Raw genomic sequence first — 26,222 nt, 5'->3', positions numbered from 1 at the left:
ATGTAGACAAGGAAAAATAAATGAAGGTCCCAGAGATTTTAGAGAAGTTCTCACACAACCCATCTTTATGCTTGCAATTTTCTCAATCCCAGCAGATTTGAAATAGAATTTTAACAATGTAAGTTACATTTGGAGTCAAGGTGCTTAAATGGTGATATCCCAAATGCTACTAAACTCAAGACAAATACAGTGTTGCCATGCAAAGATAATGACTTGGAATCTAAAATTATCATCCTCTTGCATCAGTAGGCACTCATTTCAAGAAGGCCTGCTGATTCCCCTTGTCATGCCAGACTTTGTATTGATTTCAATTGTACATGAAGCTTTAATATTTCTCTGTCTCAGTCTCTCCCTCTCCCTCTCTCCCTCTCCCTCTCTGCCCCCCCCTCTCTCTCTGTGTCTCCATTTAAATGAATGATTCAATTCTAATTTTGTTCTTCATATTTTTGGTCCCTTGTAGTGCCATATAAAATCAAGGATTTGGAAGTAAATTATATGGAGCATTATTACAGCATGTTAATAAGTAAAATTTTAATCTACCACAAGTTATATCATACATCCTGAAACCTCACTACAAATAGTAAGTGCCTGAGAGAATGTGATTAGGTAAGGAAACATAGGTAAAGCTCTCCATATATACATAGGTCATTGATTTCATTTCTCAAATAGAGGCTTTGGCTGGAGGAATTCCACTGATATATTTCTTGTTTGATGTCGTGGAAAGAGAATTGTACTTGAAGTCAGGAGAGCTGAGTTTAAATCCCAACTCTGAGTCTTACTGGATATAAAAAGAAAAAAAAAAATGGAAAAGTCCTTAATCTCAAGGAGCCAAAGCCACATGGTTTCTTTTCAGGCCAGAGCTCACAATGTCCCTCCCAGCAGAAGGTGGCATTCCAATTTTCATAGGAGTAATAAAGAGATGGTAACAACAATAACTACAATAAACGAACACTGGAAAAGACAGGTTGTCCTTATTATTTGCTTTTAATATTAGCAGTCATTGCCTTGAATAAATTATATGACCAAACATCATAGAATCTTAGAGCTAGAAAAGACCTCAGTGGTCATACAATTCAATGCACATGAAACAATTACCCTAAGAGCATGACAAAGTGGCCTTTGCATGAAGCCTCCAGTGATGTGGAATTCATTAATTTCATTAACTTTTCCACTTTAAACAATTTTAATTATTAGGGTTTTTTCATTAGGTTGAGCCAAAATTTGTTTTACCTGTTGATCCTAGTTCTGCCTTATAAGGTATTAAATAAATCTGTTTCCTCTTTCATAGGACACCCCTCTTAATACTTGAAGATAGGAAGCATGTAACATTCAGTCTTCTCTAGGTAAACAAGTGGAGTTCTTTCAAAAGCTGCTACTTGCATATGTTAGGGAAGGATGAAAAGCAAATCTCAATTTCCTTTTTTAAAAGTTTTATTTATATCTTTTGCTCTTACATCTCCATCATTTCCTAATATAATAGGGTCCTGACCAGTGAGTTTCCAGTCCTTTGTGTTATATAAATTATTGTTGTGGCTAGATTTTTTTTTAGCTAAATTATTGGGGGCCAGACTGAGTTTTCTAAAATATTGCTACTTATAAATTAATGGCTATTGTACCCATTTAGGCAGTAGGTATTTATTGATGTGGGATAGAATTTGGGGTCAAATTGATCATGAGTCATCCCAAAAGAATTACAAGACTCAGTGACTCAGTTTCTCAAGTTTTATTGCAATACTGTGAGTGACCACAGGGAGAGAACCAGAATAGTGGAAAGGTATCTCTCAAAAAGTGAAAGAAAAGACAGCTATATTCATACTATGGATAAATTGATTATCAGTCGAATTATGATAATCTCCACCTTTGGGAGGTACAGGGGAGGGCCTATCCTAATTTGGAGTTCCTGGGGTCTTGAGCCAACCCCCAAGGTGGGTACCCTTTTCCAAGGAGGTGTGTTTTGGGGGTTTTCATGTCATAAGGTAAATCTGGGGACAAATTTGGCATTTTCTGCGCATGTCATCTTTTGATTCTCATGTCTAGTTTCAAAATATTTACATTTATCAGTATGAATTTCTATACCCTGTCAGTGTATCATTGTTATAGTTAAGGTCTCTATGACCTGCCTCTGTATGTTCTTGTTATCGTGGTGATTAATGTGGGTAACAAGAACCTAGGCCCTGACTTGTATTACTGAAGACTCAAGTCTTAAGTTATCCATTAACTGAGGTCTGAATGCCTCTTAGAGCTCAAATTTAAATTAGAGCTTGGGTCTTAGGTTTTTCTGTTAACCCCTTTTTTGCCTCCTATATCACTATCAAGAGCAGAGACCACCAGAGCTGGTAGCAGTAATAGCTGAGTTTGGTGAGAAAGCAATCCTGAGAATCCTGCATGATTCAGCCCAACTGTGGCTTGACCCAGATCTCTCTAGGAGGTAGCTCACCAGGGCAAAGGATTGATTCATCCATTGGCAAAGCCATACTCAGAAGCAACTATGGTAGGGACTCATAAAGCATTTCCTATATATGTGCCTCAGTACCTTTGTACTTTAAGTTTTAATTCACTCTCTGTAGGGACCTTGTCTATGTGCAGAAGGGAGAGTGTACCCCTAAATAGAGGGCAGGAAATGTTTTAGATCAAACATTTCAAATTTAAACCCACTCTCCTCTATGACCTAGTGAATACAGAGGGGACTGTGTCCCTATTTGGAGAGGAGATGTTTTTGTAGCTACTGTTTTTGTACCTTCTTAAATATCCCTTTGTAAAAGTTAATTGATATCATCTGGCTTAATGATACTGGGGAGAAAACATGAAATGGAATTCAAGAGAAGTAGTTTAAGAAGCCACAATTCCTCAGGGTTACCTTTAGAATACCAAGGAGAGAGGCAACTAGATGGCACAGTGGATAGAGCACCAGCTCTGGCGTCAGGAGTACCTGAGTTCAAATCCAACCTCAGACACTTAACACTTACTAGCTGTGCGACCCTGGGCAAGTCGCTTAACCCCAAATGCCTCACTAAAAAAAACAAAAAAAGAATACCAAGGAGAAAAATCTTCAGCTATCTTTTGAGAACCCAAATTGACAAAATAAGTTGGGGTTGACCGAGGACACCCTGAGGAGGTGTTACAGCAGTATACTTCTTCTAACACTTCCAGCCAGAAAGCCATGCCTTACAACAAAGAATCCCTTAAAATAAGAAAATGTTTGCCCCATTCATCTTCCCATGCTCTTCATTTGTAAGTATAATGCTTCATTTTAAACATGGTATAATAGATCAATTTGAAGATTTTGTTTTCTGGTGTACCTTCCTACATTTTTAAAGTGACATCCTCAAAGATCTTTTTCCCCCCTTTTAAATCAAGTATTTAGATAAGGCAGAAGCAGCAAAGGCACTAAGCAGATGTAGTATGTAGAGCCTAGCTTCTTAAACTGTGGGTTAGGACCCTGTATGAGGTTACATAACTGAATATGGGGGGTTGTGAAAAAAGTTGGCAACAGTAAAAGGTTATGTATAACTATTTAATATACCTATATGCCTGGGATTGTATAAAAATTTTGTCAGGGTCGAGGGTTCAGACTGAAGACAGGAGTTGAGGATCGGAGATGATAAATAATTGACATCAGCACCACCCTGTGGGTGAATAACTATGTGTGAACTTTATTTAGGATAGCTCAGTATTTAAAGCAAAAAACCACCAAAAAAATCAAATAAAGTCTCTGCAAGAATAATTCTAAGAGAATAAGAGTAATTTTTCAACCTTTCAGCCTTGACATGACAGAACTTGTTCCAAGCCTTAACAGGGCAAGGTTAGCACAACTAGCTCTTCTGACCTTAGGAGACCAGCCAAGCATTGTCTCTGCAATTCAAGCTTTGACCACAAAACTCTCCCAGGAAACTCTTGCTGCTTCAGTGACTATGACCTGAATCTGGGGAGGGGGAACTTAGTCAGAGGGGTGACAGAGAGCCCCCTGGGTTCTCCACAAAATTTCTCTGGTGAAAAGGGGTCACGAGTGGGAAAAGTTTAAGAAGTCTTGATATAGGGGCAGCTAGGTAGCACAGTGGATAAAGCACTGGCCCTGGATTCAGGAGGACCTGAGTCCAAATCTGGGCTCAGATACTTGACACTTACTAGCTGTGTGACCCTGGGCAAGTCACTTAATCCTCATTGTCCCGACCAAAAAAAAAAGTCTTGATGTAGAGGACCAGTCTCAGCTCCAGAGAACCAGAAGAACACTGTACACAGTAACAGCCACATTGTGTGATGATCAACTGTGATAGACTTGGCTCTTCTCAAGCAGTGCAATGATGGAAGACAATTACAAATAGCTCATGATGGACAATGTCCTCCTCATCCAGAAAAGAGAACTGTGGATTCTGAATGCAAATTGAACCATATTGTTTCTACTTTTTGTTCTTGTGTTCTGATTCTGCTTTCACAACATGACTAATGCAGAAATATGTTTAATATGATTGTGATGGAGGAGGCTAAAAGGTTAACAGATAACTTAAGACCTGAGCTCTAATTAAGACTTGAGCCTTCAACTGTAGCTAAAAGGGGTTAACAGATAACCTAAGATTTGATCAATAGTACCTAAAAGGGTTAACAGAGAAACTGTTTGTGTTCTTATAGTAACCACAGGGTTCAAGTCCTCATCAACCAATGCTATCAACAGAAGCTTAGACTGTAGCCAGGGACCATCAATACTCAATATTCTTAGATGACAGGACACCTAGAGATCACATCTTAAAGTAAAGAGATATCATAAACAGAGAGACCCTCTGGCTCTGACAAGTCTAAGCATGTCTTTATGAACATGTGCAGAAAGGACAAAATGTGTCCTTAGGTTCACCTTATGACATGTAAACCCCAAAAACACACCTCCAAGGAAAAAGGTGCCCACCTTGGAAATTGTTTTAGGACCACTGGAAGTCCAAATAAGGATAAGCCCTCCCATGAACCTCCCACAAGGAGGAGATTAAGATAATGAGGAGATAACCCACTTTTTCTCACTATAAATATAATTATTCTTCTTCCCCCCTATTTGAGACACCTCTGTGGTGGTCTCCCTGTGGTCACTCACAGTATTCCAATAAAACTTGGGAAACAGAGTCATTGAGTGTTGTAATTCTTTGGGACACCTCACGATCAATTTGATCAATTAAATCTACCCCCCCAAACACATCACCTGTGGCCTCACAGTATTTTAATAAAACTTGGGAAACTGAGTCACTGAATCTTGTAATTCTTTGGGATGTCTCATGATCAATTTGATCAATCAAATTCATCCCCACATCAATTGTACATATATAACCTATATCAGATTGCTTTCTGTCTTAGGGAGGGGGGAGGAAAGAAAGGGAAGGAGGGAGAGAGAAAAATTTGGAACTAAAAATCTTATGAAAACAAATGTTGAAAACTTTACATGAAACTGGAAAATAATAAAATACTTTTATGATTAACCCCCCACACACACACAAATGCCTGCTCTAACAAACACAGGCTTTGTGACCCTGGACAAGTTATTTAACCTCTCACAACTCTCTGAAGTTCTCTAAGGCAATAAATTAGGGAGGAGGTTTTGACCTGCATTGGTAGAAGGGTTTTCTTTATTTGAGAATTCACTATATGAAGGAAATTACACCTTTTGTTGCTATCCCTATTTAGACAATATGGCTTCAAATAACTATGATTTCAATGGTGTGAACATTTTCCTCTGTAACTCAGACAGTAATCCATCTACAATTTAGCAGATGGTTTTTATAGACTCCATACTTTCCAGCAGTTTGCTTAATGTGATATTAACTTCTGATTGTTTGGGGGGGGGGGCTGGGACAATGAGGGTTAAGTGACTTGCCCAGGGTCACACAGCTAGTAAGTGTCAAGTGTCTAAGGCCGAATTTGAACTCAGGTCCTTCTAAATCCCGGGCTGGTGCTTTATCCACTTCACCACCAAGCTTCCCCCTTTGCAGTTTTTTTCTTCTTTTTTTTGATTGATTTATAAGAGAGATTCTGAATAGATAGTAAAGTACTTCAGTTAATCTTGTATTAATTACATATACTCTATAACACTGTAGAGGCTACTAAAGGAGATTGTGAGAAATATTTATTAATATCTTTGGGGACCCAGTGATCTCCCCTTCTTTCTTAGTCCTTATCCCTCCTCCCCTGACTTCAAAGGCAAATTCTCCTTGAAAGTAAAATTTATCTGAGCCAAAGGAGTCTTGGATGGAGAGAAATCCATTTATCTAGATAACTGAAGGACTTTACTGATATTTGGCTTGTACAACCACATCTAGGTGGAAACTATTGTCCTCTGATCAGTTTGGGTGAGAGTCTTACATTCTTTCTCTGATGTCATTCTTAACAAGATTTTAGTGACCTGCTTCTGCCTTTGAGTGACCTGAGTCATGTATCCGAAGACTTCATTTTTAATATAACACATCTCCAAATCACGTCAACCAATTAGAGTTGATTGCTATGTGATGAGCCTCCTACAGTTAGAAAGGTATATAAACTGAGACCCCACTGCCATTAGGGGTCTTTGGTCTTAGAGAGACAGCCAATAGACCTTGTTTTATTAATAACCTGATGGTCAATTAATAAAATGTTTAAATTACCCAGAAACTTTGTCTCATATTTTTAATTGTCACGAGATCCATAATCACTCTCAAGAGTTGGACTTAACTATTCACACTAGAAGGATTCAAAGTCACCTCGAAGACTCTGCTGGAACTAATTACTGGAAAACCCAGAGAAAGTCCTTGATCATTACTTTTTTTTTTTAGGTCAGGCAATTGGGGTTAAGTAACTTGCCCAGGGTCACACAGCTAGTAAGTGTTAAGTGTCTGAGGCCAGACCTGAACTCAGGTACTCCTGACTCCAGGGCCGGTGCTCTTTCCACCTATGTGCCACCTAGCTGCCCCTTGATCAATACTTTTAACCTCTCTCCTAGAGGCTTTTAAAAATGTTTTCATCTTCTTGTGAAGAACTTTTTTTTGTTTGTTTGGGGGTTTTTTGCGGGGCAATGAGGGTTAAGTGACTTGCCCAGGGTCACAGAGCTAGTAAGTATCAAGTGTTTGAAGCCAGATTTGAACTTAGGTCCTCTTGAATCCAAGGCCAGCGCTTTATTCACTGTGCCACCTAGCTGCCCAGGGTAGGGAAGAAAAAAAGGTGAAAAAAGAAATTGATGATAATAAATAAACCATGATATTTTTGTTGTATATTTGAAAGGAATATCAAGTTGTGCATAGTAGAGTTGCACTTCTATGTGCAATCATCTTTTTTATTATAGTATGTTATGGAGATGATTGTTTTATTCCATATATTAAAAATAAAATAAAATTTAAAAACAATTTACTTCATAAATTTAAAAAGCAAACAAAACCAACATAAATCTAGAAAAAAGAATAAGGTAACTCACTCTGTTGTAGGGATGGATTTAATTGATCAAATTGATCACGAGGCATCCCAAAGAATTACAAGACTCAGTGCCTCAGTTTCCCAAGTTTTATTAAAAGACTGTGAGGCCACAGGGAGAATCGTCCAAAGGAGATAGGTGTCTCAAATAGGGAGATGGAAATGGTTATATTTATAGTGAGAAAAGTAGGTTATTTCCTCATTATCTTAATCTCCTCCTTGTGGGAGGTTCAGGGCAGGTTCACATCCTATTTTGGACTTCCTGGGGTCCTAAGATGTCCTCCAAGGCAGGTACCTTTTTCACTAGGGGTTTGTTTTGGGGATTTCAGTGTCATTAGGTGAACTTAAGGACACATTTGGTCCTTTTTGCACATGTTCCTAAAGCTTGTTTAAACTTGTCAGAACCCAAGGGTCTCTTTATTATATTTCTTTACTTTAAGATCTGGTTTCTAGGTGTCCTGTCATCTAGGAATATTAATGGCTATTAATGGTTAATGGTCCCTGGTTACCTTCCCTAAGCTTCTGTTGATGGTGTTGGTTGATAGGGAACCCTCTTGGTTACAGTTGATAAAAACTCAAACCTCAGTTTCTCTGTTAACCATTTTAGGTACTATTGATAGGTTATCTGTTAACCTGTTGTACCCTCCTCCATCAACTGGTTTTGCCTGGTGAAAGAAAGAGAGGGAGGGAGGGAGGCAGGGAGAGAGAGGGAGAGAGAGAGAGAGAGAGAGAGAGAGAGAGAGAGAGAGAGAGAGAGAGAGAGAGAGAGAGAGAGAGAATAGGATAGAAAAGAAAAGCATAGAAGCATAGCCTAGAGTAAAAAAGACTTAAGAAGGTCATAATTATCTTTAAGTACTTTTTCTTCTTGGCCCCAAAAGGCAAAATTAAGAGCAATAAATGAAAGTTTAAAAAAGTCAAATTTCTCCCTTTAGGGGGAAATTTCCTTAAAACGGAGCTATCACCAAAGTGGAATGGGTTACCTCCGGAGGTCAGGGTAGCTAGACACTTTTAGGGAATGTTGTAGAGTGTTCTGATCTGTCACACTGAAGTAGATGACCTAGGAGATCTGTATGAATGCTGATTCTAATGACAAAAATAATCATGTAAAGTATTTATTCTTGAGATAAAGACATGAAGGATCTTTTCTGGGAAAGGGCACTTAATCTCTCTCTCTCTCTCTCTAACCATTAGGAGAAGATAAAAAAGGAACCAAATTTAGCTTGGTAACTGTAGTTGGCTTTTCCCCCACTGGGTGCCCAGGGATGCTGTGCCTGTAGCCACAGGAGAAAAGCTTTAATAGATAAGGTATAATATTGTCAATCTATTGCCACCCCTTCTGAGCTTCCAGGGCCACTGTTTCAATCTCCACCCTCACTGGTAAATTAAGCCCTTAAAAGTCAGCTGTTTCCCTCAGGTTCCATGGAGCAATCCAGAAGGGGTGGAGTTTTCCCATATTATTATAGCTCATGAGCCCCAATCCACGTGTTTCCTTTGAGATTATCACTTGATATAAATTAGTCAACCTGGATTTGTTAGCTTTTAGAATAGGGTAATTACTAAGGTGATATAATAGGAACAATTAGTACATATACACTCAACCTCCACCTCCAAAACTTCAATACATTTTATCAAAAGTACATACAAAATATATATCTATCTATATGTATATGGATATGATATATAGATATATAGATATAACCTATATCAGATTACCTGCTGTCTAGGGGAGGGGGGAGGGAGGAGAGGGAGGGAGAAAAATCTGAAATTGTAAAGCTTGTATAAACAAAAGTTGAGAACTATCTTTACATGTAACGGAAAAAATAAAATACCTTATATGTAAAAAAAAAAAGAGTCAAGGTAGCTGAAGTTTTGGGAGTTTTTTAGACTGTTTTCTCTCACAACCTAGCTAATATGGGAATGTTTTCCATGACTACTCATGTATAACTTATTTTGAAATGCTTGAGTTCTAGTGGGTGGGGAGTGGGAATGGAGGAGGAAGAGAAGTTGGAACACAATTTTTTTAAAAATTGGTGTTAAAATTTGTTTTTACATATATTTTTGAAAATAAAATTCTATTTAAAAAAAAAGTACATACAAAGGGGCAGCCAGGTGGCGCAGTGGATAGAGCACTGTCCCTGGATTCAGGAGGACCTGAGTTCAAATTCGGCCTCAGACCCTTGACACTTACTAGCTGTGTGACCCTGGGCAAGTCACTTAACCCCAACTGCCTCATTGAAAAAAAAAAAAGTACATACAGAGTCCAAGAGGAAGCGGGTTCAGTGTTGGAGCACATGTGGCAAAGGAGGTAATTTATAGGTCCTGGAAGTGCTTTTTTATAACGTATTCAAGATGTTCCCTTTAGGTATTGTATAATGTTCTGCTGGGCTTTCTAGAGTTCTGAAGATGTTTTTCTTCTATTTTCTCCTTGGCTCTACATGCAAACACTAGAACCAGTAACCATTATTTGGGATGCTGCTGGGAAATAATAAGCCCAAATTATCTGACCCTTTGAAGTCTACAAGGTCATTCTTTGTTGGTGGTTGTAGGGAAACAGAGGAACTCTACTCCCATCCCCTAAGCAACTTCCTCTCAGCTGGGACTTTTTACACCACTGGCTGGCCATGATGGAGGAAATGATGTAGGAGGCAAAAAAGGGGTTAACAGAAAAACCTGAGACCCAAGCTCTAATTCAGATATGAGCTCTAAAAGGGATTCAGACTCCAGTTAATGGATAACTTAAGATTTGGGAAACAAGTCAGGGCCTAGGTTCTCTTAACCACATAAATCAGCACTGATAACAAGAACATAAAGAGGCAGGTCCTTAACTATAACAATGATACACAATGATACACAATGATACACTGACAGGGTATAGAAATCATAATGAAAAATGAAGATATTTTGAAACTAGCCATGGGAATCCGAAAGACACATGTGCAGAAAAGGCCAAATTTATCCCCAGATTCACCTTATGACATATAAACCCCCAAAACACACCTCCTTGGTTGGGGTTTGGCTCAAGACCCCAGGAACTCCAAATTAGGATAGGCCCTCCCCTGTACCTCCCTAAAGTGGAGATTATTATAATGAGACTGATAATCAGTTTATCCACACTATAAATATAACTATCTTTTCTTTCACTATTCCAGAGACACCTTTCTACTTTTCTGGTTCTCTCCCTGTGGTCACTCAGTATTGCAATAAAACTTGGGAAACTGAGTCACTGAGTCTTGTAATTCTTTTGGGACAACTCAGATAAATGTGACCCTAATTCCATCCCACTTCAGCCAGACATTGCAATTCTCAAATGTAAGCTAGCTTGCTAATTTTCTAGAAGCCCCAAAGTGTATGGCCAATCTCCTCAATCATTCTAAATATAAGTCCTGAAACACTTAGCTGAAATATTTTTTGCTTGGTCCATTATTTAATTCAGTAGGCCTGTTGTTGTGTGGTTTGGGTAGACATTTTAAGTGGGTTGTCATCTTTGACACTTTCACTCTTACACTTCTAAGAAAGGATCTATTCCTGATGAACTTGAGGGGACAAAGAACTCTGGCTTCACTCAAAAGGATCCTAAGAAACTAAGAAACAACCAGACCGTTTTTGGCCTCTAATTCCCCAGTGCAGGTTAAGGCTACTAAGTCTTAGAGAAGGTCTGGCAGACCAGAGTGAAATTTGGGCAAAATCTGTCATGGAAGAAAAAAAAAAAGTTAGAAGAGCTGGGTACCGTCAGTTCCTCCCCAAAACTTCCTCCCTTCTCCAGGGAGGGAACTAGGAAGACAATAGGTCTTAATAGCCGATCCAAAAAGCAGAATCATCTAATTTTGTGTTCCTTTGCTGAGGTGGTCCAGACCTGTGACCTTATAGAAGTAGGGAGCTCCAGGTGTGGGAACTCCCCACTGATGCAGATTTCTGCAACTCATATAATTTACGATCTTAGAAAACTGTTGGAGGTAAGAGGGGAGAGATGAGAAGGGAACTGAGAAGAGGATAAGTGACTTTTCCTTGGTCACACAGCTCCTATATGACAAAGCCAGTTCTTGAAAACAGGTTTTCCTGCCTGTGAGGGCTGCTACAATTCTACACGTTGCACACCTTGGCTGTCCTCATAGGGGGTTAAAGGATTCCTCTGGAGAACAGAAACCAGGGGCAAGGAGCCGGAGCATAAATGGAAGAGCTCGGAGTGAAAGGAGTGTTGGGGGAGGGGAGGCAAGTGAGCACACTAACTCTTTACTTCAACCTTTTCCTCTGAGCTGTGAATGAAATAGCGTCTGTGTTGGTGGCAATATGTTGTTTGATTATACGGGTTCGATTCCCGACCAAAACAATGGCTTTTCTTCCTCTGCTAGTGAATGTCAGCCGGAATCCAGTTTCCTGATACATTCCCTCGGTTCCATTTTCTTTCTTTAGGTCGCGATTTTATTTGTCTTTCTTATTGTAACCAGGATTTTTAACAAAATTGAATGAAATTGGATATCTGCAGATCCGACTGAGAGAGGCCGTTCTAACGATCCAAACCACCTCCTCTTCCACTGTAATCCTCTGTCCATAGCAACCAACAGTCAGTCAGTTCTGTGGTTCTATGATCAAGAAGGTAGAAATACAAAATTGACCGTTCGGGAGCACCACATAGAGCACATCTGAGGCTCTCGTTCAGCATCCTTTCTCGTTGTTGGGGATGTAGCTCAGTGGTAGAGCGCATGCTTCGCATGTATGAGGCCCCGGGTTCGATCCCCGGCATCTCCAGCTTTAATAATAGTTTTTTGTGTGGCAACATTTCCTTGAAAAATGCGAATCCCTAGATCTCTCCAAGCTATATATTTCCAGTTTGCTAGAATTGACCCACACACATTAACATGCTTCTGTCATTTCCAGTGCCATATACAGTTCTTTGCTCAACTTGTGAGTGGTATTTTCGGTCCTGAAACGTACTAAACTCCCAAATGCTGAAAGTTCTGCTAATTCGGATCAGCGACTCTAAGAGTTGCTTGGGACCCTGAGTGGTTAATTAACTCGCCCATGCTCACTCACGTCAGTGTCCTTCCTAATTTGAGGCAGCCACAACCGACATACAGGAATATCTTTCTGCTTTAGAGACATCAATCCCACTCTTCCAGTTCTCTTCCTATCTTTCTGTCTCTCCAAGGAGCTCCTCATACTTTTCCCTACCCCTTATTTTGTTTTCTCCCAAGGGTCTGTCCTTGATATGGTCCCTTTCATTCTCTAAAGTGTTTGTCTCCCTTGTCTACTGCATCCATTAGATACATGAAGAGACTGGCTAAGTGGGTGACACAGACAGAAATAAGGAAGACATCCGAACAGGTTTCTGGGGGAGTGGTGGTAATGTAAATAATGTTCTCGGTTTTGGACAAATTGAGTTAAAGGTTCCAGGGGCCACCAAACAGAGGGGCTATGTGTACCATTGGATAAGGATTCAGATCTTGAGAGTCATTAAGGCCTTATTCCAATACATAGTAGTTGTGTAACCATGGCAGGCAAGTCACAACCCTTCAGGGCTCTGGGTAACTCTCTAAGACGCACCCAACCCGACTCGACCTTCCACACGCCATCTTCAAAAACCCAGGACATAGCTCCTGGGGATGATCATCCACTAATCATTGGATCTTCTGCTGTAGGGTCCAGTCTCAGTGACTGGAGACTGGGAACAAATGAAGGCCCTTAGTCCAGGATGCTTAATGGTTGTCCCTAGACATCAGGGTCATACTTTAGCTACACTTCCATACTGCCATCCACCTACGCCATTTCAGTACGTACCTATAGCCTGGGATGAGGTTTATTCTTCCAACCCACAGCCTCCAATTCTCCCCTCCACTCCCCAGAACAAAACACTCCTCCCTCGTCACCAATTTCCCAAGTGTGTTGTCTTCCCTAATACAATAAAAGCTCTTTTAGATGAGAGAATGTCTCTTTTAATTAAAAAAAAAAACAATTCAAATTTTACTATGGTGAACGCCTAATAATTAATTTTATTAATTAATAATGAAATGGTACTTACTTGCATTGAAAGAGGGGGAGTTTCCTCATTCAGGGGTTCACACATTAGTGGTCCGAATTATATTTAAGAAAAGGAGAAACAAGAGGCGGGACGAAGGCAACATTCAGGAAAATGTATAAATGTCCCTGAGTGGGCTTGAACCACTAACCTCTCAGTTAATAGCCAAACGCGCTAACCAACTGCACCACAGAGACCAGATATCTATGTAATTTTAGTTAAATTCAAACTAGAGATAAAAAAGTAACTCTTTAAATGGCAAAGGTTTAGTGACTATGGATTATATTATCGCCTTTCCAGGGGAACCTCAAGGAGACAGCAAAGTGTCAATATGAATATGGAGCAAAGTCAAACCCAACAAGATTCCAAATTAAGAACCAGGGGACAAGTCTTTCCTCCTGGGATCCTGGGATGCGCGAAACTAGCTATTCGGACCCTCCTTACCTTGGTGCCCAAAGAGAGCTGCCTAACTAAAAACTCTAGTACCCCGAAACCCTCTGTAAGCCGCCAGGCAGCTCTTCCGATTGGGGGTGAGGGGGACAACCTGGAGCAGATGCCTTCTAGAGGCCAGCCACTCAGGGCTGGGCAGCGGAGTAGGATGCAAAGAGGAAGTCGGGCTGCCAATTTCCTTCTCTAGTTTCGCGTCCTAGAATGGGAGACTTGTCTTTTCCTTTTCGACTCCTTTGAGGTTGATCTCGGCCTGCCCACAACAGTCTCGTCAGGGTGCCCAGTGCAGCCATGCCCAGTGGACCTTGGAGACAAGGTACACGCTATCCCCTCTAGGCCTGGGTGTGCTGTAACTCGACCAAAAAGAGCAGTTTTCTGTATCTCTATCATTAGTGCCCTTGAACGCTTATTAGCCAAAGGGACAGTGGCTCCAGCCTTTTTCCCAGGTCCGTTTTTTTTATTCCTGAAGTGTTGGTTTCTCTTGGACTCTGCAAAGCAGATTCATAATTACCAAAGTGTTTTACTAACCAGCTTCTCTTGTCTTCCGCTTCTTCGGGTTATCCCCCACGTCTTTCCCCATTGCTCGACTCCATAATGCCCTCACTTTTTGCTCTCCACACTAGAGTTCAATTTACCAAGAAGTCTCCATGGAGAAGTCCCCACCGCCTCCGCGGATTTAAGATCAGATTGAAGGCTTGTATTTTCGTCCCTCCCACACCTAGTAAGAACTCAGTTCCTCTTTCCATCTGCGGGGTTCCACTGTTACCCAGGAAGAGAATAAAGAGAAGGCTGAGAAAGCATACCAGAACATTAAGGGGTCTAGGAGGACCCACGAAAGGACACAGAACTTCTAGGAGAGTGTGGGGAAGCAGAGAGCAGAGGGGATGGCGAATAGAGCTCAAAGTGGCTAAGAGCTGAAGGGAGATGAAGACTGAAGGCTAAGGACATGGGAACCTCGTGGGAAACTTGGTAAATAAAAGTACCAGACGGCAGACCACTGATTCTCCTTTCTCCATCATCTCTCATAGGTTATGTATCTTCCCAAGGGATCTTCCCATACCCTCTCTGTCCTTGCTCTGTTGCCAGGATAAAGCTTCTTTTCTTTTCTTTTCTTTTCTTTTCTTTTTAAAGCTTCTTTTCTTAAATTCGAAGTTTTCTTGTTTATCTTTGGTTTTACCTCCCTTGCTCTTCCTAATTATTCCTTTTGTCTCCTCTCTGGTGAACCATCCCTAGTAACAAAGAATTTAAAAGGGGGAAAAGCGGTGCCGCAAAACTAACCAATCATAGAACCTATTCAATCTTTCCCTCTCTCCCTCTCTGTCACTCTTCCTCTGTCTCTTTCTCTATGTCTCTGTCTCTCTCTCTGTCTCCCCCCCATATACACACACATATATGTTTGTGTACACACGTATATATATACACATACGTGTATTTATTTAGGTTCATAGTCCTAAAACTCCTGCAAAGAAGAGAATTCATGTTCTTGTCTCTTCTGACTGAAGCTTGAGCTTTATAATTACACAGCGTTCAGTTTTGGAATTTTTTTCCCTTTCCATTCACACAGAATAAAGTTTCTTTCGGACAGCTAGGTCGTGCACTGGATAGAATGCCCTGGAGTTAGGAGGACCTGAGTTCAAAGTCGGCCTTAGCTGCGTGATCCTGGGCAAGTCACTTAACTCTGTTTACTGAACTGGAGAAGGAAATAGTAAAGCGTTTGCCAAGAAAATTCCAAATGGAGTCACGAAGAGTTGGACACAAAATTGACAAAAACAAAGTTTGCTTTGCTCAAAAACCTTCAGTGTCCCCCCAAGTGAAGTTCAGATTTTGTGGGGTTTTAGTGTTTCCATGGAAAAAACTCAGAACTCAGGGGAAGGATGGAGGGAAATGGTGTTTTTGTTTCCATATCAGCGGTGACCTCGCATGTTCTTTGAGGATACTATCAGGATATTGAAAGAATACCAACTTCACCTAGCTTAATGACACGATTAAAAAAAAAATCCCATAAATACTAAATAGAAGGGAAAGAGCAAGTACTCGGAGGAAGGGGATGTAGCTCAGTGGTAGAGCGCACGCTTTGCATGTGTGAGGCCCCGGGTTCGATCCCCGGCATCTCCATTGAGTGTTTTCCTTTAAGCCAATTTACCTTGTACAATACACTAGGAGGTTTGGATTCAACAGTCCCCGCTCCTTCCGGTCACTATGTTTCCCCTCCCAACCCTAGAGGAAGGTCTGAATACGAAGTCTGAAGATTGATTTCTGGAGAATAAAAAGCTCCAGTGAAGAGGAGTTCCTTGAATTTTAAACTTTTTAAAGCACCTCTGTTACATCAACGTTAGGTGAAAGTGTAAACAGAAGACTAATTTAAGTTCCCTACATCCCAATAATTACCCTGAAGAGTGCGGCGTTTTTCCTTTGCCCTGGTTTGAATTTAAAAGTTCTCTCCTGCGGCGTCAAAAGAATGCACCTGAAGCAACAGAAAACTGCTTCTGCTCATTAGTGGAGCGCAGAGTGAAGGGGGATTGTGGCCAGAAAACGAAGCGAAGTTAAGAATGAAGAAAGCACTCCGCGGTTCTTCAAGGCTGTTCAAGCCTTCTGGGGAGGTGTTCAGTTATATGATCTAATCACCAAGAAAGTCAGAAAGACTAGAGGCAGGTAAGGTTTGGTAAAACCTCCTCCCATCGCCTGCACTTCCGATTTCATAACGTCATTGTTGTTTGTCCCTCCTTCTCGAAAAGGATATCATGACTTGCAGTGAATTGGATTCAAGTGAGGGAGGGCTGTGTAAAGTCAGCAACCTCACTCTCTCCTCTGGGTCCAGTGGCAACTTATATATCAGGACAACTGGAGATGGCTCTGGATGTTTAAGGGTATTGGGGTTAAGTGATTTGCCCAGAATCACAGCAAGTAAGTGTCTGAGGTTAGATTTAAACTCAGGTTTTCCTAACTTCAGGGCCAGTGCTCTAACCAAACGTCATAGTTAGATCCAGGTGTAGAAGCTTAATTCTCCTTAACAGACTGAGTCTCAGTCTGTCTCTCTCCCTCCCTCCCTCCTTCTCTCTCCATCCCTACCTCTCTCCCTCCTCTCTCTCTCCCTCCCTTCCTCCCTCCGTCTCTCCCTCCCTTCCCTCCCTTTCTTCCCTCTCCCTCCCCTGTGTCTTGATGTTCTCCCTTCTTCCTCAAAGGGTCCCTTTCTTTCCAAGGCTACTCTATCCCCTTCCTTTCTGGTACCTTTAGGCGCCCCTGGACTGAATCTTTTCTTTTCTGCTCCTTCATATAGCTGGAGGTCTGCTGCGCCCAGGATTCCTGAGCCCGAATTGCCTGGATGTGAGCTCTCAAAGGCAGAGCTGATTGACATACTCTTTCCTTGCGATGTTTCTTGTTGGAATAAATGCAGACTCCTAGCATGGGGAATTCACTTTAAATCCACATAAACACTTCTGTCTTTCCAATTTAACATTTCCAAAAATTCAGGTGGCAGCCAAGTGGAATTAATCTAATCCTTCTTTCACCTTGAAAAAGTTATCATGTCCTAAATCAACTCTTCCTAAGCACAAATGCCCTGAGTTCCTTTTATGTTTCTATCAGCTTTTGGCACCACCTGGAGTCCTTTTTCTCCCCTGCTTTCCTCTCTCTGTGCATCACCTAATACTCTAAAGTCTTTTTTAAATGTGCTGCCCAGATATGAAAACAATACAAAATCATGGACATTTTAAGTTGTAAAGGTTCCAGAAGCCATCTAGTTCACTGCTTAACCAAAAGGAATCTCTAACTTATTTGCAAATGGCCATTCAGTGGGGATGAGAGGAACTAATCTTAAAGGAAGCCCATTTCACCTATTTCTAGCTGTAATTGTTAGGAAGATTTTCAGAAATCAAGCTTAAATTTGCCTCTCTGAAAATGCTACTGTTGTTTCTATTTCTATTGTTTGTGGTAGGAAAAAAAAAGCAAGTCTAGGAGTCCTTCAGATACTTGAAGAAATCAGTCATGTCCCCCATGGTATGTCTCCCTTCTAGGCTAAATATCTTCATTTCCTTCAAGTGGTTGTCCTATGAGGTAGACTTAAGGGCTTTTAACACCCTGGTGACCTCTTTGGAGAGTCTCCAGTTTGTTCACATCCTTCTCAACTTTAGTTTTCATAAGTCAACACTATTCAACAGATATATTCTGACTAGGGCACAGTACACAACATCCGCTTACTCCTGGAAGCAACATCTCTCTTAAGGCAACCCAATATTGTCTTAAGCATTTTGGCTCTTGTTTGTCCTTCATTCTGGAAGAGGACCACAACACCAGGAGGTGATGTCATGACTTTCAGTGAATTGAATTTAAGTGAGGCAGGGCTGTTCACTTTGCAAAGTCACCAGCTTCACTCCTTCCTTCAGAGCCATCTGAATTGAGTGGCAATACATCCAACAGGACTACTGCCGATGGCCCTGGATGTTTGAGGCACACCTAGCTGCCCCCTTTCATTCTTATATCATACTGTTAACCCATATCAGTCATATGGTCCACCAAAACTTGAATAACTTTTCCAGGCACACTGCTGTCTAACCATAGATCGGTCATCTTTTACTTGGGAACCTGATTTTTTTTTTAAACTCATGTATGAAAAGGCATGACATACTGTATTGTGGGGTGTTTTTTTTTTAAAGTTATGATAGAATCTGATTGTATAGCACATCAAAGAAAGACCAGGAATTTTATTCTTCACTTGACAGGTAATGGAGTTTAGAGAGCAGATCCCACAGTCCGATTACTCTTTTGGCCTTTTGATAAAGTTAAAATTTTGGGAGTTTGGAGGCAGATGGATATATTTCAGTAAACCTCAATAGTGCCTTTTTTTTTTTTTTGTATTGGCCTTATTGGGCCATAATCTTTGGAAGTCTTATAATCAGCATAAAATCCATTGAGGCAAATACCTTTCTTTTCTTTCCCCACTATTGACTGTCAAAGAAATTTACTGCTGAAACATCTGAAGAGGGAGCACAGCCATTTAAAAACTTGCTGTATTTTGAGGTAGGGCAACTAAATTTGAATCATGGCTCTCACACTTTCTCCTTATATAAATTGGTACCAATCACTGAAAGTCTCTGGGCTCATTTTCCTCATCTATAAAATGAAGGTAAAGGGAATGGTTGGAATAGATGGTCTCCCTGATCCTATAGAATCTATCTCAACCATGCCATATGCTTTGATCATGTCAAACTTTCCCCCCTTATTAATAAGGTCAATTTACTGATTATCTTTGAAAAGAAATGCCTTGACCTTTTCAAAGCACCCTGGGTGGTGTCTCTTCCATTAATCCATTTAGTTGCCAGGAAAGGAGCCCCTAGAAGGTAAGCCCATTACCTTTGCATTCACTATATCCTACTACATTCACTTGTCCTCCTTAAAGTTGAATCCCAATGGAGCCTTTATTAAAATCACAAGTGGAATCTATCTAAAACCAAAAGAAAGTCTTATCTATAAGGATAAACTTGAAGCATTCCCAGTAAAATCAGGGGTGAAGAAAGATTAGCAATAAAAGAATAAAAATAAATTGGAGGAATAAAAATAGGCAATGAGGACATAAAACTGTCACTCTTTGCAGTTGGTATGATGATATACTTAGAGAACCTCAGAGAATCAACCAAATCTAGTTAAAACTAGTTAATGGGGGCAGCTAGGTGGCACAGTGGCTAAAGCAGAGGCCCTGGATTCAGGAGGACCTGAGTTCAAATCTGGCCTCAGACACTTAACACTTACTAGCTGTGTGACCCTGGGTAAGTCACTTAACTCCAATTGCCTCACAAAAAAAAATCTATGAAGGAAGGTGGCTGAGCAATACCAGATTTCAAATTATATCACAAATCTTTAACCGTCATAACAACCTGATACTGGCTAAGAAATAGAGTGGTGGATCGGTGGAGTAGAGTAGGTACATGATAACAGCAGTAAATGACCATAGTAATCTAATGTTTGATAAACCCAAAGATCCAAGTTTTTTGGGTAAGAACTCACTACTTGACAAAAATTTCTGGGAAAGCTGGAAAGCTGTTTGGCAGAAACTAGTGTAGGGGCCAAATTTAATATGGGGAGAGTTAATTGGGTGGCTCAAGAGTTAATTGGGTGGCTTGCCATAATATTGGGGTTCAGAAAATAATGAGGGACTTCTAGGTCCAAACTTTCCTCCCTTCCAAACTGCCCTTTTTAGTTATTTCTCCCAGGCCAATAAGAAAGATTAACAGCCTCTTTTCCACAAACAAATCAGGTTTCATTAATGGGAATAAAATATATGACAAAGGTGAAATTAATAAAGCCAAGGACAAGGGAATAGGGGAAGAGAAAAATGGATAAGCTCCCTGGCTCTAGCAAAGACTGAAATAATCCCTAAAGTTGCTTCCAGCTCAGCTAATTCAAAGAGCTGGCTTCGTTTCTATTAACTCACAACCTGGGGTCTGTAGTTTTTATAGGACTCAGCTGAGCAGCCCCTCTCCAGTCTGCTCTGGGAAGCTCACCAACAGGAAAAGGGGGGAGCCTAGCCTCAGCATTCTCCTTTTCTACTTTTTCTCTCCCTCCCCCAAAAGGGAGGTCCTTCAAGCTGGATGGTGGAGATTAGTCCCCCTGCTGATGTTAGCAGTATATGTCACTCAGGACAGGACAGGTGTGGCCTATATCTAATCATCCCAAGTAGGTACTTAGTTGGTTTCTCAAACAATACTAAATCAATCAGGTGGGACCCCTGGGCATCTGCCAAATTCCATTATTTTATCACAGTAGATAAAGACCAATATCTCAGACCATATATCCATTTAAGGTTAAAATGAGTACATGATTTATATATAAAGGGTAATATTATAAGTAAATAAGGGGAGCATGCTAAATTTACCTGCCATATCTATGGATAGAGGAAGAGTATCTAACTAAACAAGAAAAAGAGGAGATCACAGAAAGTATAATGGATATTTTTTTTAATTTGGAATTTTATTTTCCCCCAATTACATGTAAAAACAATTTTAACATCTATTTTTAAAACTTTGTGTTTCAAATTCTCTTCCTCCCTCACTGTGCCCCGCTTAAGAATGTAAGCAAAATAAGATATATATGTGTATTCATGCAAAACATTTCCATATTAATCAGGTTATGAAAGAAAACAGACAAAAAAACTTAAGAAAAAGAAACTAAAAAAAATATTCTTCAATCTGTATTCAGACACCATCAATTCTTTCTTTGGAGATGGATTGCATTTTTTATAAGTCCTTCAGAGTTGTCTTGGGTCATTGCATTGGCAAGAATAGTCAAGTCATTCATAGCTGATCATCTTGCAATATTGCTGTTATTTTGTATACAGTGCATCTCACTTTGCATCTGCTCATATGTCTTTCCAGATTTTTCTGAGAGCATCCTGTTCATCATTTCATATAGCACAATAGTGTTCCATCATAATTTCAACCCACAATTTGTTCAGTCATTCCCCAATTGATGGGTATCTCTTCAATTTCAAATTCTTTGCACCAGAAAAGGGTTGCCATAAATATTTTTTGTACAAAGAGGTCATTTAACATTTTGGTTTTTATCTCTTTTTGGATACTGACATAGTAGTGGAATTACTAGGTCAAAGACTATGCATGGTTTTATAGCCCTTTGGCCATAGTTCCAAATTGTTCTACAAAATGTTTGAATCAGTTTACAATTTTACCAACAGTGCATTAATGTCTCATTTTCTCCATATCCCCTACAACATTTGTCATTTTCCTCTGCTGTCCTATTATCCAATCCAATAAATATGAGGTAGTACTCCAAAATTGTTTTGACCTGCATCTCTCCATTCAAAAGTGAGTTAGATGGGGTAGCTAGGTGGCACAGTGGATAAAGCACTGGCCCTGGATTCAGGAGGACCCAAGTTCAAATCCAGTCTCAGATACTTGACACTTACTAGCTGTGTGACCCTGGACAGGTCACTTAACCCTCATTGCCCTGCAAAATTTTTTTTTTAATTAAAAAAAAAGTTTTTTCACAGTTACTGTTGCTAACTGAATTTCTCTCCACCCTACTCCCTCTTCATATAATTTACTCTATTCTCTATATTCTTTCACCCATTTAATCTTCTGATATCCCTTATGACTTCTTTTTCCTGTTTACCTTTTCGTGCTTCTCTTGAATCTTGTGCTTGAAAGTCAAATTTTCTATTCAGCACATGTGTTTCTGTCTCGGTTATTTGCCTGAGAGTCCTTTCTTTCCTTGAATTGCCATTTTTCCCCCTGAAGGATTATACTCAATTTTGCTGGGTAGGTGATTCTTGGTTGTAATCCCAGTTCCTTTGCCCTCCAGAATATCATATTCCAAGCCCTCTGATCCTTTAATATAGAAGCTGCTAGATCTTGTGTTATCCTGTCTGTGGCTCCACAATACTTGAAATGTTTCTTTCTGGCTGCTTGCAATATTTTCTCCTTGACCTGGGAGTTCTGAAATTTGGCTATAATATTCCTTCACTTTGGGGTCTCTTTCAGGAGGTGATTGGTGGATTCTTTCAATTTCTATTTTACCTTCTGGTTCTAGAATATCAGGGCAATTTCCCCTGACAATTTCTTGAAAGCTGATGTCTAGGCTCTTTTTCTGATCATGGATTTCAGGGAGTCCAATAATTTTCAAATTATCTCTCCTGGATCTATTTTCCAAGTCATTGGTTTTTCTAGTGGGATATTTCACATTGCCTTCTATTTTTTCATTCTTTTGGTTTTGCTTTATTTCTTGATTTCTCATTATTAGCTTCCAGTTGCTCAATCTGAACTTTTAAGGAGTTATTTTCTTTAGAGAGCTTTTGTACCTCCTTTTCCATTTGGCAAACGTGGCTTTTTAAGGCATTCTTTTCCTCATTGACTTTTTGTACCTCTTTCACCATTTGGTCTAGTTTGGTTTTTAAGGTGTTATTTTCTTCAGTTTGTGTGTGTTTGTCTGTGTGTGTGTGTGTCTTTTACCAAGCTGTTTTTTCATGATTTTCTTGCATCACTCTCATTTCTCTTTCCATTTTTTCCTCTACCTCTCTTGCTTTATTTTCAAAGTACTTTTTGAGCACTTCTTTGGCCTGAGACCAATTCATATTTTCCTTGGAAGCTTTGGATGTAGGAGATTTGACTTTGTTATGTTCTTTTGAGAGTGTATTTTGATCTTTCTTGACACCATAGAAACTTTCTAGGGGTCAGCATTTTTTTGTATATTTGCTCATTTTCCCAGTCTATTTGTTAATTTTAACTGTTTGTTAAAGTGGGGCACTGCTTCCAGGGTGGAAAGTGCACTGTCCCAAACTTCAGGGGGTTTGTGCAGTTGTTTGCATAGGTAATTCTAGGAATTTGTAAGTTTTTAGTTCTTCCAAGATGGTATGATTTAAGGAGAGGTATGTTTACTACTCTCCTGGTCTGTGCTCTATGCTGGCAACCCCAGGCCTGCTCTTCTGCCTTGGAACTATGAACAGAGTCCCATTCCACTGTGGCGACAAGCTCTTATGCTTGTGCTCCCCACCTGAGACCACCACCCAAGACTGTGACCTGGATCTGAGTATGAGCAAAACAAGAGGCTCCCAAGGCCTGCTCCTGGTTTGCTGGGACTGGTGCTGGGTCTGAGCTGCAGCTAATGGATAATTTTGATTACATGAAATTAAAGTTTTTGTGCAAACAAAATGCTATCAAAATTAGGAAAATAGGAAACTGGGGGAAATTTTACTGCAAATTTCTCTGATAAAGGCATTGTTTCTCAAATATATAGGGAGGGGCAGCTAGGTGATGCAGTGGATAAAGCACTGGCCTTGGATTCAGGAGGACCTGAGTTCAAATCCAGCTTCAGACACTTGACACTTAGTAGCTGTGTGAGCCTGGGAAAGTCACTTAACCCTCATTGCCCTGCAAAAAAAAATTAAATCAAATATATAGGGAACAGAGCCAAATTTATATACATAAAAAAGCAGTTCCCCAGTTGCTAAATGATCAAAGGATCAGAGGCAATTTCAGAAGAAATCAATGGTATCAATAGTCCCATAAAAATGGTCTAAATGACTACAGACTAAAGAAATGCAAGTTAAAATAATGCTGAGATTCCATCTTACAGCTATCAGATTGGCTACCATAACAGAAAAGGAAAATGACAAATGCTAGAGGGGATGGGGGAAAACTGGGACATTAATGCACTGTTCGTGAAGTTGTGAACTAGTCCAACCATTCTGGAGAATAGTTTGTAACGATGACCAAAGGGTTCTAAAACTGGGCATACCTAGCCTTTGACCCATTACCATTACTAGGTCTATATCGCAAAGAGATCAAAGAAAAGGGAAAATGACCTATTCGTATAAAAATATTTATAGGAACTCTTTTTGTGGTGGCAAAGAAATGGAAATTGAGGGGATGCCCATCAGTTGAGGAACAGCCAAATAAGTTGTGGTTTATGATTGTGATGGGCTACTATTGTACTATAAGAAATGACAAGCAGAATGGTTTTAGAAAAACCTGGACTTGTATGAACTTATGAAAAGTGAAGTGAATAGAACTAGAATAACATAGTACACAGTAACACCAATATCATAAGTATGATTAATTTGAAAGACTTACCTACTCTGATCAAGATAATGATCCAAGACCATCCCAAAGGACCTATGATGAAATGTTATTCACCTCCAAAGAAAGAACTGATGAACTCTGAATATAGATTGAAGTATACTTTTTAAAACCTTCTTTTTCCGGAGGGGAATATTTTCTGTGTTTTCTTTTGTGATTTGGATAATATGGAAATAGGTTTTGCATGACTTCACATGTATAATTGATATCAAATGGCTTATGTTCTCAATGAGCTTGTGAGCAGCAGTTAGGAGAGAGAAGTTGGAAATAAAAATTTTTAAAATAAATGTTAACTTTTTTACATGTAATTGGGAAATATTAATGAAATAAAAATATATTGAAATAATGCCATAGGAAAATGCCCAGAGCAGCAAAACTCACAGAAGAATGTGCTGAAATCATCTTCTAACCAAGAATGGCTTGGAAGGTCAGAAGGAGGGAGCTGCTGTGCTGAGACAGGAGTGGAGCCCAACCCCACAGTCACCCTGACACAGATCCAGTCCCAAGAAGGCCTCACCAGAGAAGCAGACCCCCAGAGCCTCTGAATCAGCTAAAGCACCAGTGTTGTCTGGAACTAAGCTCACAGTCTGGTGAGTGGGCTGAACCCTGGGCAGGGGGGAGACTACAGGGGTCTATGCTAGTGCTAAGGCAGAACTTGGATTTTACACCCCTGCTGAGAACCAGGAGGTAGGCTTGAGTAGCAGTGGCCCAGGTGGGGGAGGGGCACAGGCTTGTCAGAGCTGACAACCACAACGCACAAAGCTGGTTGATCAGCAAGTTGGTCTGGGGTCATCTAGGACCAGGAAACAGGCCGGGCAAGTGAAGAACCTGATTCTCCTTAAATCATACCACCTGGGACTACTTAAGCTTGGGATACTGCAGCCTGGAAACAGTGCCCCACTTTAAGGAGCTAAAAGTCAATTAAAAGAAAGGCAAGATGAACCGACAGAGAAAGGTGAGGACCATAGAAACTTTCTTCAGTAACAAGGAAGACCAAGGGGCATCCTCAGAGAAAGATGTCAACATCAGGGCCCCTATATCTAAAGCCTCCAAGAAAAATACGAATTGGTTTCACATCATAGAGGTGCTCAAAAAGGACTTTGAAGATAAAGTTAGAGAGGTAGAGGAAAAAATGGAAAGAGAAATGAGGGTGATGCAGGAAAGACATGAGAAAAAAGTCAACAGCTTGAAAAGTCAAATTGGCCAAATGGAAAAGGAGGTACAAAAGCTCTCTGATGAAAATAATTGCCTAAGAATTAGGATTGAACAAATGGAAACCAGTGACTTTATGAGAAACCAAGACACAATAAAGCAAATCAAAATGAATAAAAAAATAGAGGACAATGTGAAATATCTTCTGGGAAAAACTGCTGATCTGGAAAATAGGTCCAGGAGAGATCATTTGAAAGTTATTGGTCTACCTGGAAACCATGATCAAGGAAAGAGCTTAGACACCATCTTCCAAGATATTCTCAGGGAAAATTGCCCTGAAATTCTAGAAGAAGAAACTAAAATAGAAATTGAAAGAATCCACTGGTCACCTCCAGAAAGAGATCCCAAAAAGAAAACTCCTAGGAATATTATAGCCAAATTCCAGAGCTCTCAGGTCAAGGAGAAAATATTGCAAGCTGCCAAAAAGAAAGAATTCAAGTACTGTAGAACCCCAGTCAGGATAGCACAAGATCTAGCAGCTTCTACATTAAAGGACCAGAGGGCATGGAATATGATATTCCAGAGGGCAAAGGAATTGGGATTACAACCAAGAA

At 40.2% G+C, this 26,222-nt stretch overlaps 3 non-coding genes across 3 annotated transcripts; 2 read left to right on the top strand and 1 right to left on the bottom strand.

Annotated features, from left to right (window-relative positions):
- The first annotated feature begins 12,087 nt into the window (after nucleotides 1-12,087).
- TRNAA-CGC lies at nucleotides 12,088-12,159 on the top strand. Its single transcript has one exon. It is a non-coding gene; the product is annotated as a tRNA-Ala (tRNA).
- A 1,390-nt stretch (nucleotides 12,160-13,549) lies between these two features.
- On the bottom strand, nucleotides 13,550-13,623 carry TRNAN-AUU. The gene has a single exon. It is a non-coding gene; the product is annotated as a tRNA-Asn (tRNA).
- Nucleotides 13,624-15,916: 2,293 nt separating this feature from the next.
- On the top strand, nucleotides 15,917-15,988 carry TRNAA-UGC. Its single transcript has one exon. It is a non-coding gene; the product is annotated as a tRNA-Ala (tRNA).
- The last annotated feature ends 10,234 nt before the right edge of the window (nucleotides 15,989-26,222 follow it).

The sequence above is a fragment of the Dromiciops gliroides genome, chromosome 6 (assembly GCF_019393635.1).
Source record: "Dromiciops gliroides isolate mDroGli1 chromosome 6, mDroGli1.pri, whole genome shotgun sequence".
Classification (NCBI taxonomy): Eukaryota; Metazoa; Chordata; class Mammalia; order Microbiotheria; family Microbiotheriidae; genus Dromiciops; species Dromiciops gliroides.
The sequence above is the reverse complement of the archived record's forward strand: the minus strand, read 5'-3'. Positions and strand labels throughout refer to the sequence as shown.